This window comes from Somniosus microcephalus, unplaced genomic scaffold (assembly GCF_052327205.1).
Source record: "Somniosus microcephalus isolate GS21.2 unplaced genomic scaffold, FLI_Smic_1.0 unresolved_chr2, whole genome shotgun sequence".
Taxonomy (NCBI): domain Eukaryota; kingdom Metazoa; phylum Chordata; class Chondrichthyes; order Squaliformes; family Somniosidae; genus Somniosus; species Somniosus microcephalus.
In genome coordinates, this window is record NW_028225180.1 from 12,834,042 (window position 1) to 12,846,529 (window position 12,488).

A 12,488-nucleotide genomic window follows, 5' to 3' on the forward strand; every position below is an offset into this window, starting at 1 on the left:
CAGTTCTGCGTCACTATCTCGTCCCGAGGGACCAGCTCTGCGTCACTATCTCGTCCCGAGGGACCAGCTCTGCGTCACTATCTCGTTCCCGAGGGACCAGCTCTGCGTCACTATCTCGTCCCGAGGGACCAGTTCTGCGTCACTATCTCGTCCCGAGGGACCAGTTCTGTCAGTCTCGTCCCGAGGGACCAGTTCTGTGTCACTATCTCGTCCCGAGGGACCAGTTCTGTGTCACTATCTCGTCCCGAGGGACCAGTTCTGTGTCACTACCTCGTCCCGAGGGACCAGTTCTGTGTCACTACCTCGTCCCGAGGGACCAGTTCTGTGTCACTATCTCGTCCCGAGGGACCAGTTCTGTGTCACTACCTCGTCCCGAGGGACCAGTTCTGTGTCACTACCTCGTCCCGAGGGACCAGTTCTGTGTCACTACCTCGTCCCGAGGGACCAGTTCTGTGTCACTACCTCGTCCCGAGGGACCAGGTCTGTGTCACTACCTCGTCCCGAGGGACCAGGTCTGTCAGTCTCGTCCCGAGGGACCAGTTCTGTGTCACTACCTCGTCCCGAGGGACCAGTTCTGTGTCACTATCTCGTCCCGAGGGACCAGTTCTGTGTCACTATCTCGTCCCGAGGGACCAGTTCTGTGTCACTACCTCGTCCCGAGGGACCAGTTCTGTGTCACTACCTCGTCCCGAGGGACCAGGTCTGTGTCAGCACACACGCACAGGCCTGCGAGAGAGACGCAAGGTTAGCCAACAAAAGGGAGGGGATTTCAGAGCTCCGGGGCCTGAGCTGCTGAAGGCATGGCCACCATTAGTGGAGCGATTGAAATCGGGGCGGGGAGAATGCGCTAGAGGCCAGAATTGGGCCTTGAACGGGAGAAACTTGTCAGGGCTAGGGGGCGAAGAGAGCAGGGGGCTGCAGGCGGTAGTGGGAGTAATTGGATAGCTCTGTCAAAGAGCTGGCACGGGGGAACAGCTGCCTTCCGTGCCGTGCGATTCTCTGATTTCAGTTTGCGAGCTGTTGGCTGTAGAGCGACGTGAGTGGCCTCCTGCCTTTGGGCGGGTGGGAGACTTTCTGGGAGAGTCCAATTCCTCGGGGCCGAGGAGAAAGCGAGAGCTCTGAGCCGGCGGGGCAGGGCGGGGAGCCGTGCAGCTTTCCACAGCACACGGGAAGAGGCCGCTCAGCCCAATGCCCCTGGAATCATAGAATGGTTACAGCGCAGAAGGAGGCCATTCGGCCCGTGGAGCCCGAGCCGGCTCTCTGCAAGAACACTTCCGCTAGTCCCACTCCCCCGCCCTTTCCCCGGAGCCCTGCAAATATTTTCCCCTCGGGTACTTATCCAGTTCTCTTTTGAAAGCCACGATTGAGTCTGCCTCCACCACCCTCTCGGGCAGCGCATACCAGATCCTAACCACTCCTCATGTCGCCTTTGGTTCTTCTGCCAATCACCTTAAATCTGTGTCCTCTGGTTCTCGACCCTTCCACCAGTGGGAACAGTTTCTCTCTATCTACTCTGTCTAGACCCCTCATGATTTTGAACACCTCTATCAAATCTCCTCTCAACCTTCTCTGCTCCAAGGAGAACAACCCCAGTCTATCAACGTAACTGAAGTCCCTCATCCCTGGAACCATTCTCGTAAATCGTTTCAGCACCCTCTCTAAGGCCTTCACATCCTTCCTAAAGTGCGGTGCCCAGAATTGGACACAATACTCCAGTTGAGGCCGAACCAATGTTTTATAAAGGTTCAGCCTAACTTCCTTGCTTTTGTACTCTCTGCCTCTATTTATGAAGCCCACGATCCCGTATGCTTTTTAACCACTTTCTCCACCTGCCCCGCCACCTTCAACGATTTGTGCACACGTACCCCCAGGTCTCTCTGTTCATACACCCCCTTTAGGATTGTACCCTTTAGTTTATATTGCTGCTCCTCGTTCTTCCTACCAAAATACACAATGAGTGGTAGGACCCTAGGAAGTACAGAGGGTCAGAGGGACCTTGGTGTGCATGTACATAGATCTCTGAAGGCAGCGGAACAGGTAGATAAGGTGGTTAAAAAGGCATATGGGATACTTGCCTTCATTAGCCGAGGCATAGAATATAAGAGCAGGGAGGTTATGATGGAGCTGTACAAGACGCTGGTGAGGCCACAGCTGGAGTACTGTGTGCAGTTCTGGTCACCACACTATAGGAAGGATGTGATTGCTTTGGAGAGGGTGCAGAGAAGATTCACCAGGATGTTACCTGGGCTGGAGCGCCTCAGCTATGAAGAAAGACTAAACAGGCTGGGGTTGTTTTCCTTGGAGCAAAGAAGGCTGAGGGGGGACCTGATTGAGGTGTACAAAATGATGAGGGGCATAGATAGGGTAGATAAAGAGGAACTTTTCCCCTTAGTAGGGGGGTCAATAACAAGGGGGCATAGATTCAGGGTAAGGGGCAGGAGATTTAGAGGGGATTTGAGGAGGAACTTTTTCACCCAGAGGGTGGTTGGAATCTGGAACTCACTGCCTGAAAGGGTGGTAGAGGCAGGAACCCTCACAACATTCAAGAAGCATTTGGATGAGCACTTGAAATGCCATTGCATACAAGGCTATGGACCAAATGCTGGAAAATGGGATTAGACAGGACAGGGGTGGATGGGCGGTGCGGACACGATGGGCCGAAGGGCCTCTTTCTGTGCTGTAAAACTCTATGACTCTATGTATCACTTTGCACTTTTCTGCCTTAAATGTCATCTGCCTTGTGTCCGCCCATTTCACCAGCCTGTCTCTGTCCTCCTGAAGTCTATCACTCTCCTCCTCACTGTTCACTATACTTCCAAGTTTAGTGTCATCGGCAAATTTTGAAATTGTGCCCTGTACACCCAAGTCCAAGTCATTAATATATGTCAAGAAAAGCAGTGGTCCTGGTACCGACCCCTGGGGAACACCACTGTGTACCTTCCTCCAGTCCGAGAAACAACCGCTCACCACTACTGCAATAGCAAAATACTGCGGATGCTGGAAAGCTGAAATGGCAACAGAAAATGCTGGAAACACTCAGCGGGCCAGGCAGCATCCGTGGAGAGAGAAACAGAGTTAACGTTTCAGGTCTGGGACCCTTCATCAGAACTGGAAAAAGCTGGAGATGTAACGGATATTAAGCAGGTGCAGAGACTGGGAAAGGGGTGGGGGGGGGGGGGGGGTGGGGGCGGGGAGGAAGGAACTAAAGGCACAGTCCGTGCTAGGATCGAACTGCGGAGAGAGAAAATGTTGCAAATGGCGATGGCAGAATCATCAAAAGCTGCCGCCTGAAAAAATGGGGGGTGTTGAGAGGGGACCTCATTGAAACTTATAAAATTCTAACAGGACTAGACAGACTAGATGCAGGAAGGATGTTCCTGATGGTCGGGGGAGTCCAGAACCAGGGGTCACAGTCTAAGGATAAGGGGTAAGCCATTTAGGACTGAGATGAGGAGGAATTTCTTCACCCAGAGAGTGGTGAACCTGTGGAATTCTCTACCACACAAGGTGGTGGAGGCCAAGTCATTAAATATATTCAAGAAGGAGTTGGATATATTTCTTAAGGCTAAAGGGATATGGGGAGAAAGCAGGGACAGGGTACTGAATTTGGATGATCAGCCATGATCTCTTTGAATGGCGGAGCAGGCTCGAGGGGCCGAATGGCCTACTCCTGCTCCTATTTTTTTATGTTATAGTCTGAAATTGTTGAACTCGACATTGAGTCCGGAAGACAGTGAAGTGCCTAGTCGAAAGATGAGGTGCTGTTCCTCGCGCTTACGCTGAGCTTCATTGGAACCGTGTAGGAGGCCGAGGACAGAGAAGTCCGAGAGGGAGTGAAGCGGAGAATTAAAGTGACAGGCAACCGGAAGCTCAGGGTCGCCCTTACGGACTGAACGGAGGTGTTCCGCAAAGCGATCGCCTAATCTGCGTTTGGCCTCCCCAATGTAGAGGAGGCCGCATCGCGAGCAGCGAATACAGTATACTGAATAGCAAGTTCACCACCGCTCTCTGTCTCCTGTCACTTAGCCATTTTCACATCCATGCTGCCACTGTCCCTTTCATTCCATGGGCTTTGCTGGCAAGCCTGTTATGTGGCACGCTGTCAAATGCCTGCACCGACTCCCTGGACGTCTGGACTTCTTAGCTTCATCTGCAGTTTGGGACTGGGTCTGTAACTGTGTGGAAATAAGAGCCAGTCTATTTGGATCTGTAGCTGGGAGTAACCCTGTCTGGTTTTTCCCCCCTGGGCCTTTGCTTGCCAGCGCTCAATATAGACTGTGAGGTTTTAGTCTGCCCTGCCTCCACCCCAGATCTCTGACCTCTCCCTTTTCTGAACTTGTGTGTGTTTAGTTTGGCTAAAAATAAAAGTGGAACCCTCCCGCTGACGCACGCTGCAGTGGTGAAAGGACCATTCGACTGCTGGTCTCAGCCCTGCTAAAAGGCTCACTGTGACTTCCCGATTGTGGGTGCACCAGGTTCAATGGCCACGATAAGTGTTTCCACACTTTGAGATTTATTCACCAGTGGCCGTACAGTGCCAGACCTGGATTACAGGAGGCTCGACCAGAGCAAAGCCCCCCATCCCTCCTCCCTATCTCTAACCGCTTCCAGCCCCTACAACCCTCCCTATCTCTGTAACCGCCTCCAGCCCCTACAACCCTCCCTATCTCTGTAACCTCCTCCAGCCCTACAACCCTCCCTATCTCTGTAACCTCCTCCAGCCCTACACCCCTCCCGATCTCTGTAACCTCCTCCAGCCCCTACAACCCTCCCTATCTCTGTAACCTCCTCCAGCCCTACACCCCTCCCTATCTCTACAACCTCCTCCAGCCCTACAACCCTCCCTATCTCTGTAACCTCCTCCAGCCCTACACCCCTCCCTATCTCTGTAACCTCCTCCAGCCCCTACAACCCTCCCTATCTCTACAACCTCCTCCAGCCCTACACCCTCCATATCTCTGTAACCTTCTCCATCTCTATAACCCTCCCTATCTCTGTAACCTCCTCCAGCCCCTACAACCCTCCCTATCTCTGTAACTTCCTCCAGCCCCTACAACCCTCCCTATCTCTGTAACCTCCTCCAGCCCCTACAACCCTCCCTATCTCTGTAACCTCCTCCAGCCCTACAACCCTCCCTATCTCTGTAACCTCCTCCAGCCCTACACCCTCCATATCTCTACAACCTCCTCCAGCCCTACACCCTCCATATCTCTGTAACCTCCTCCATCTCTATAACCCTCCCTATCTCTGTAACCTCCTCCAGCCCCTCCAACCCTCCCTATCTCTGTACCCTCCTACAACCCTCCCAGATCTCTCTGCTCCTCAAATTCTGGGCTCTTGTGCATCTCCGATCGTCATCGCTCCAGCATTGGCTGCCGTGTGTACCCTCTACAAGATGCGCTGCAGCAACTCGCCAAGGCTTCTTCGACAGCACTTCCCAAACCCGCGCCCTCCACCACCTAGAAGGTCATGGGAACATCACCACCTCCAAGTTCCCCTCCAAACCACACACCATCCTGACTTAGAAGTATAGCGGCCGATCCTTCATCGTCGCTGGGTCAAAATCCTGGAACTCCCTCCCTAACAGCACTGTGGGAGTACCTTCACCACACGGACTGCAGCGGTTCAAGAAGGCGCCTTCTCAAGGGCAACTAGGGATGGGCAATAAATGCTCACATCCCATCAATGAATAAAAAACGAAGAACTCTTTTCAATATGTGAGAAACGGTTGAGGTGTGGAGGTACATTAAAAGTGCTATATAATCGTTGCCTCAGGCCAGATTAGGGATGGGCAATAAATGCCGGCCATCCCATAAACAAATCAAAGCAGTGTGGATAAATGCGAGGTTATCCACTTTGGTGGCAAAAACAGGAAGGCAGATTATTATCTGAATGGCAATAGATTGGGAGAAGGGGAAGTGCAACGAGACCTGGGTGTCCTTGTACACCAGTCACTAAAGGTAAGCATGCAGGTGCAGCAGGCGGTTAAGAAGGCAAATGGTATGTTGGCCTTCGTAGCGAAAGGGTTCGAGTACAGGAACAAGGATGTCTTGCTGCAGTTGTACAGGGCCTTGGTGAGACCACACCTTGAGTATTGTGTGCAGTTTTGGTCGCCTTATCTGAGGAAGGATGTTCTTGCCATGGAAGGAGTGCAGCGAAGTTTCACCAGACTGATACCTGGGATGGCAGGAATGACGTATGAGGAGAGATTGGGTCGATTGGGCTTAAACTCGCTGGAGTTTAGAAGAATGAGAGGGGATCTCATTGAAACATAAAATTCTAACAGGACTAGACAGACTAGATGCAGGAAGGATGTTCCTGATGGCCGGGGAGTCCAGAACCAGGGGTCACAGTCTAAGGATAAGGGGTAAGCCATTTAGGACAGAGATGAGGAGGAATTTCTTCACCCAGAGAGTGGTGAACCTGTGGAATTCTCTACCACAGAAGGCAGTAGAGGCCAATTCATTAAATATATTCAAGAAGGAGTTGGATATATTTCTTAAGACTAAAGGGATCAAGGGGTATGGGGAGAAAGCAGGGACAGGGTACTGAGTTTGGATGATCAGCCATGATCTCATTAAATGGCGGAGCAGGCTCGAGGGGCCGAATGGCCTACTCCTGCTCCTATCTCCTATGTTTCTATGTAATTACGGTGTGAGGTGTTTACGGTTTTTAACATCTCCCCCTGATTTCTGTTTACGTTGCAGGAGCTGGCGGAGAATTTCCTGGATGGCCAGTTTGCCTTGGAGGTGTTTCTGGAGCAGTACAACGAGCGGCGCAAGCTCGCCCACCTCCGGCGCATCCGGATCGAGAAGCTGCAGGAGATGCTGAGCCGGCCGCTGCCGCCGGCGACCACGGTGACTCCTGACCTCCCGGAGAGCCCCCGCCTGCCTCAGCGGCCGCCCCCCCCCGGTCCCTCGCCCCCCCGAGGCTGTCCAGCCGGCGGCTCCCCCGCCCCCGCAATCACCGGCCCCCCCGTCCCGCCGCCCTGCCCTACAACCCGAACCCGGGCGTGGCTGGCGTCCCCCACCAGGTGGTGCCCCCTTACCCCACTGCCACCGCCGCCGCCATCCCCCCGCCCTTCTACCCCCAGCCCAGCCAACCTCAGTGCCCCTACCCCATCCAGGGGCAGTTTCCAGCCTTTCAGCCCCCTTACCCTGCTTACCCCATGCCCGTCTACAACTACAGCCCCTCGGGCCCTCCCCCGCTCCCGCCCAGGCCTGGGTACAGACATCCCCAGCCCGGTTACCACATGCCCCAGCCTTACTAGCTGAGACTGGGGCCTGCAGCTTTACTGCCTTTGGCTCCCGCAGAGTGTGCGCGCGCGTGTAAATATTATACATACTATAGTATTTATTTTAGCCACAGTATTGTGCGTTGGGATATTTTGGGTGGGTGTTTCCTCCCGTCGGCCTCTGGCGGCCTGGCGTGCGTGTTCTTTCCGTTCTCTTTTTCCGGCGAAGCGCTCCCTTCCCGCTCGAGGGCTTCCGCTCGGGTATCGGCCGTGGCTCGGTGGGTAGCGCTCTCGTCGGCTGAGGCAGAAAGTCGTGGGTTCAAGCCCCCACTCCAGAGATTTCAGCCCCATAGTCCAGGCCGACGCTCCCGGTGCCGGTCGACACTGGGCAGTGCCAGTACTGAGGGAGCGCTGCACTGTCGGAGGGGCGGTACTGAGGGAGCGCTGCACTGTGCGGAGGGGTGGTACTGAGGGAGTGCTGCACTGTCGGAGGGGCGGTACTGAGGGAGCGCTGCACTGTGCGGAGGGGCGGTACTGAGGGAGTGCTGCACTGTCGGAGGGTCAGTACTGAGGGAGCGCCGCACTGTCGGAGGTACCGTCCTTCGAATGAGATTTTCAATTGAAACCCCCCCCCCCCCCTCCCAGCCTCAACAGCTTTTTTATGGGGGGGAAGAGTTCTAGATTTCCACCACCCTTTGTGTGAAGAAGTGCTTCCTGACATCACCCCTGAACGGCCTGGCTCTAATTTTATGTCCCCTTTTTCTGGGCCCTACTCTTTCTCCCCCTCCCCCCCCCCCCCCCCACCACCCGAGAGGAAATAGTCTCTCTATCTACCCTATCGACTCGTTTAATCACCTTAACTCTGCGATTGGATCGCCCCTTAATCTTCTAGGAAGGCATACAAGCCTCCCCCGCAACTGTCTGCATCGCACATGAGCCCTGATGTGGGGGGTGCCAGCGAGCTATTCGACTGCAAAAGCATCGCAATGGAGGCTGATGATGCCTTGTATTCATTTTGTGTTGTCTGGAAGGAGGAACTAATTTCCTGGGTCCTGTTCTCCAATATCCTTATTATACCAGTACTGCATCCTCTGACTCTCCTTCACTGGGGAGGGCTGATGGGGCCAATGGTTGGGCATGTAATGGGATCTCCTCCCTCTCTCTAACCCAGGGGTCACTGGACTGTGATCAGGAGCAGGAACTGTGGCACTGTCGGAGGGGTCAGTACTGAGGGAGCGCTGCACTGTCGGAGGGTCAGTACTGGGGGAAGCGCTGCACTGTCGGAGGGTCAGTACTGGGGGAGCGCTGCACTGTCGGAGGGTCAGTACTGGGGGAGCGCTGCACTGTCGGAGGGTCAGTACTGAGGGAGCGCTGCACTGTCGGGAGGGTCAGTACTGGGGGAGAGCGCTGCACTGTCGGAGGGTCAGTACTGAGAGGGAGCGCTGCACTGTCGGAGGGTCAGTACTGAGGGGAGCGCTGCACTGTCGGAGGGTCCAGTACTGAGGGAGCACTGCACTGTCGGAGGGTCAGTACTGAGGGAGAGCGCTGCACTGTCGGAGGTGTCTTTTGACAGGCATTAAACCGAGACCCCCCCGTCTTCCCTCCTCGGTACAGTTGCCTGTGTAAGGCCCTGCCATCTCTAGCCTGCTTTCACTTGCCTGTTCCTCCGAGTCTCCCTCTCGCCTGCTCCCCAAAGATTCACCAGTGAAATTGAGCTTAGTGACGGGAACAGTGACTCAGTGAGCATCCCCCCTCACCGCACCGATCTGTCTACCAGGTAAAGGCCCCTCTACCCAGTACGATACAGCTCCTGGGCTCAAACCCCACCTCCCCCACTCCCTTGCTGTCTCCTAGCCTGGCTGGAGTGGTGGGGCGAGAGATCGGCCCAGTTTTCTCACTCCCGATCTCTCTCTCCTGTGGCCACCAACCCCCCCCCCCCCCCCCCCGCAGCATTTGTACGTGGGAGTGAGGTTCTGGATTAACCGCGCGCCGCTTCCTGCAGTCAAATAGCCGTCTGGGTTTGCACAAGACCAGGGGCTGGCTTCCCAGTGCCCCGAACTCCAGTGAGAGGGAGGGGCGGGGAGAGGGGTATAACGGGGGACGGGTGGGTGTGGGAGGAAGAAACCCATTCGAGCACGCAGAGCGGGTGGTGGGGACGCGCCGACTACAGCAGTCAAATAGCCTGCTGATGCTCGCAGCCTGGATTCGCACAAGACCGAGGATGCCAGTGAGGGGACAGCAGGACGAGGGGTATAAACCGAGGGTGGGGTGTGGAGGGAAACGCATCTGGACACGGGTATCAAGGGAGTGAGGCTGCGCAGCCCCCTGCAGTGGAATAGCTGGCTGACGCTCGCTGGTCGCCGTCTGAAATCACACAAGATCGGGGCTGGGCTCCCAGTGAGGGGGCAGCAGGACGAGGGGTATAACTGAGTGAGTGGGGTGGCGGACAGGGGGGAAACTCGTCTGGACACAGGTATCAAGGGGTGAGGCTGCGCAGCCCCCTGTAGTGGAATAGCCGGCTGACCGACGCTCGCTGGAAGCCCGCCTGGATTCGCATAAGAACGGCTCCCAGTACTCGAAGCCCAGCCAGAGGGAGTGGCGAGACGAAACGAGGGGTATAACCAACACAGCGAAGGATGCTACAGCCAGTGGAGAAGAAGCTGAACCTCTACCGGGGCTCTGATGCTGATTTGCCTTATACAGCTTTACAAATGCAGCGTTCACACTGCGATGCTGATTCGCGATGAATGTAACCGACTATTTACACATGATTATATACAGGTTTTGCTTTCTCTTGATTTCAAAATTTCCTGTGATCCTCTAACAAAGTATATGATTGTAAAACTGATTTAAATGATTTTGCCATTGTCTTTACGAATTAAAATTGTCTCTTGCCTTGTACAGTGTTTGTATGTACTCCCCATCCGTCTGTTAAAATAAGCTTTTGACAAGAGGTTTCTTAAAGGAATGGGATCACCGTATTACACACACACCCCAGGGTTAGATACAGAGTAAATCTCCCTCCACACTGTCCCATCAAACACTCCCAGGGCAGGTACAGCACAGGTTAGATACAGAGGTAAAGCTCCCTCTACACTGTCCCATCAAACATTCCCAGGGCAGGTACAGAACGAGGTTAGATACAGAGTAAAGCTCCCTCTACCTGGTCCCATCAAACACTCCCAGGAAAGGTACAGCACGGGTTAGATACAGAGTAAAGCTCCCTCTACCTGGTCCCATCAAACACTCCCAGGAAAGGTACAGCACGGGTTCGATACAGAGTAAAGTTCCCTCTGCCTGGTCCCATCAAACACTCCCAGGAAAGCGTACAGCACGGGTTAGATAGATACAGAGTAAAGTTCCCTCTGCCTGGTCCCATCAAACACTCCCAGGAAAGGTACACAGCACGGGTTAGATACAGAGTAAAGCTCCCTCTACCTGGTCCCATCAAACACTCCCAGGAAAGGTACAGCACGGGTTAGATACAGAGTAAAGCTTCCCTCTAACCTGGTCCCATCAAAACACTCCCAGGGCAGGTACAGCACGGGTTAGATACAGAGTAAAGCTCCCTCTACCTCGTCCCATCAAACACTACCAGGGCAGGTACAGCACGGGTTTAGATACAGAGTAAAAGCTCCCTCTACACTGTCCCATCAAACACTCCCAGGGCAGGTACAGCATAGGTTAGATACAGAGTAAAATCTCCCTCTACACTGTCCCATCAAACACTCCCAGGACAGGTACAGTACGGGGTTAGATACAGAGTAAAGCTCCCTCTACACTGTCTCCATCAAACACTCCCAGGGCAGGTACAGCACAGGTTAGATACAGAGTAAATCTCCCTCATACAAGCCCCCATTTGATGGGACACATGCTTCCCTCATAATGTAGGTTTGTGCATAAAGGAACTCGCCATACTAAGGATGTGGAGTGGATTGAATTGAATTCATAGTTTCCGTTCAGCTGTAGTTACATTGGCAGGATGTGAGTGATTCAGTCTGCCCCTGTCTACCATCCTCTGTGAATTACTTTTTTTAAATTTGAAATACTGGTTTGTTCCATGCATAACCTCTGCTGTTCAGAATGTGCTCGACACAAGTGTTCAATTGAATAGTGTGTGACCGAGCTTGTATAGTCCCCACAGCGGTTCCACCTCCCCAACTTAAGCTGGCTCCAAAACACGCAGACTGGCGCACAACCCACCCCATGTCCTGCTCCTAGAATCACACACACAGCAGACATTTGGCCCATCGTACCTGTGCCGGCTCTTTGAAAGAGCTATTGGATTAATCCCTCTCTTACCCATTGCCCCTCCCTCACCTCACACCCCTCACTCGCCACTCCCTCACCTCGCACCCCCCCACTCACCCCTCCCTCTCATCCCTCCCACTCACCTCACACCCCTCCCCTCTCATCCCTCCTACTCACCCCACGCCCCTCCCTTACCCTTGCCCCTCACTCACCTCACACCCCTCACTCACCACTCCCTCACCTCGCACCCCCCTACTCGCCCCTCCCTCACCTCGCACCCCCCTACTCGCCCCTCCCTCACCTCGCACCCCCCTACTCGCCCCTCCTCACCTCACACCCCCCCTACTCGCCCCTCCCTCACCTCACACCCCCCTACTCGCCCCTCCCTCACCTCACACCCCCCTACTCGCCCCTCCCTCACCTCGCACCCCCCTACTCGCCCCTCCCTCACCTCGCACCCCCCTACTCGCCCCTCCCTCACCTCGCACCCCCCTACTCGCCCCTCCCCTCACCTCGCACCCCCCCTACTCGCCCCTACCCTCACCTCGCACACCCCTACTCGCCTCCCTCCCTCACCTCGCAGCCCCCTACTCGCCTCTCCCTCACCTCGCACCCCCCTACTCGCCCCTCCCTCACCTTCGCACCCCCCACTCGCCCCTCCCTCACCTCGCACACCCCCACTCGCCCCTCCCTCACCTCGCACCCCCCCACTCGCCCCCGCCCTCACCTCACACCCCCCACTCGCCCCCCCCTCACCTCACACCCCCCACTCGCCCCCTCACCTCACCTCACATCACCTCACACCTCCCCCACTCGCACCCCCCCCTCACCTCACACCCCCCACTCGCCCCCCCCCTCACCTCCCACCTCCCCACTCGCCCCCCTCACCTCACACCCCCCACTCGCCCCCCCCCTCACCTCACCCCCCCCACTCGGCCCCCCCTCACCTCACCCCCCCCCACTCGCCCACCCACTCACCTCACACCCCCCACTCGCCCCCCCC

The 12,488-nt window shown here is 55.3% G+C and overlaps 1 pseudogene across 1 annotated transcript in view; it reads left to right on the plus strand.

Annotated features, from left to right (window-relative positions):
• Positions 1-8,630, plus strand: part of LOC147092131 (vacuolar protein sorting-associated protein 37D-like) — a 35,703-nt pseudogene extending 27,073 nt beyond the window's left edge. Inside the window, exon 5 of the transcript XR_015075031.1 lies at positions 6,708-8,630. The product of XR_015075031.1 is annotated as a vacuolar protein sorting-associated protein 37D-like (transcript). The remainder of the gene's footprint in view (positions 1-6,707) is intronic.
• Positions 8,631-12,488: the final 3,858 nt, after the last annotated feature.